The sequence below is a fragment of the Mustelus asterias genome, unplaced genomic scaffold (genome assembly GCF_964213995.1).
Source record: "Mustelus asterias unplaced genomic scaffold, sMusAst1.hap1.1 HAP1_SCAFFOLD_3214, whole genome shotgun sequence".
Lineage (NCBI taxonomy): Eukaryota > Metazoa > Chordata > Chondrichthyes > Carcharhiniformes > Triakidae > Mustelus > Mustelus asterias.
Genome location: NW_027593159.1, coordinates 7,501 through 8,426, shown reverse-complemented (window position 1 = coordinate 8,426; position 926 = coordinate 7,501). Strand labels below are relative to the sequence as shown.

At 63.2% G+C, this 926-nt stretch overlaps 1 non-coding gene across 1 annotated transcript; it reads left to right on the top strand.

Moving 5' to 3' along the window:
• LOC144490372 (5.8S ribosomal RNA) lies at positions 1–154 on the top strand. The gene has a single exon (XR_013497231.1). It is a non-coding gene; the product is annotated as a 5.8S ribosomal RNA (ribosomal RNA).
• The last annotated feature ends 772 nt before the right edge of the window (positions 155–926 follow it).

Genomic DNA, 926 nt, shown 5'->3' with positions numbered 1-926 from the left:
AACTTTTAGCGGTGGATCACTCGGCTCGTGCGTCGATGAAGAACGCAGCTAGCTGCGAGAATTAATGTGAATTGCAGGACACATTGATCATCGACACTTTGAACGCACTTTGCGGCCCCGGGTTCCTCCCGGGGCTACGTCTGTCTGAGGGTCGCTTGACAATCAATCGCACTTCGCGCGCATCCGTGCGCCGAAGAGCGCGGCTGGGGTGTCGCAGAGGTGCCGTCCTCTCTGTCCCCCTAAGTGCAGACCCAGAGTAATCCGCGTCGGAGAGCTTGACCTCTTGGGTGCCGGCGTCCGCCTCCGGGCTCGTCGGCACTGCCCGCTCCCGCACTGGCCCAGCCACCTCGGGGTCGCCGGCACGGCTGTCATCGGGTTGCCAGAGAGAGAGAACGTGACTGCCTCGCTGCCGGGACCGTGTGTGCCTTCCATTAGGCTCGGGCCAGGGGGGTTGACTCTCTGTTGATGTGTGTGTGTGGCTCGTCCACGGGAAGGATCCGCAAGAGTTGGCTCGGTTGGGTGCTCCGGCACAGAGAGTGAGAGAGTGGAGTGACTGTCCGCTGGACGTCTCCGGACACGTTGCCTCGCGTGGTCCGTGCTCGGTTGCCTGCCGGTGGGTTGCCGTGGCCGTTCAGTGCCGTCGCGTGGAGGACGGCAGCTTGACGCGTGTGACGCTTGATGCCTGGATCGGTGCTCGGTCGTGCCGTGCTTTTCTTCCCTCTGTTGCGCGTGCGAGTGCTTGCATTTTTGTCGTGGGAATCCGTGGCGGTTGGGTGTCGTTGCTTGTGTTGCGCTGGAGCTGCGGCTCCTTCCACACTCCGCAGCCCACCCTCTGCCGTTGCGGTTCTGGGGCAATGTGCCTGCGCCCGCGTTCAACGTGTGCCTTGGGTTCGAATCGTCGCAGAGCCGACTTGGCCGTGTGGTCC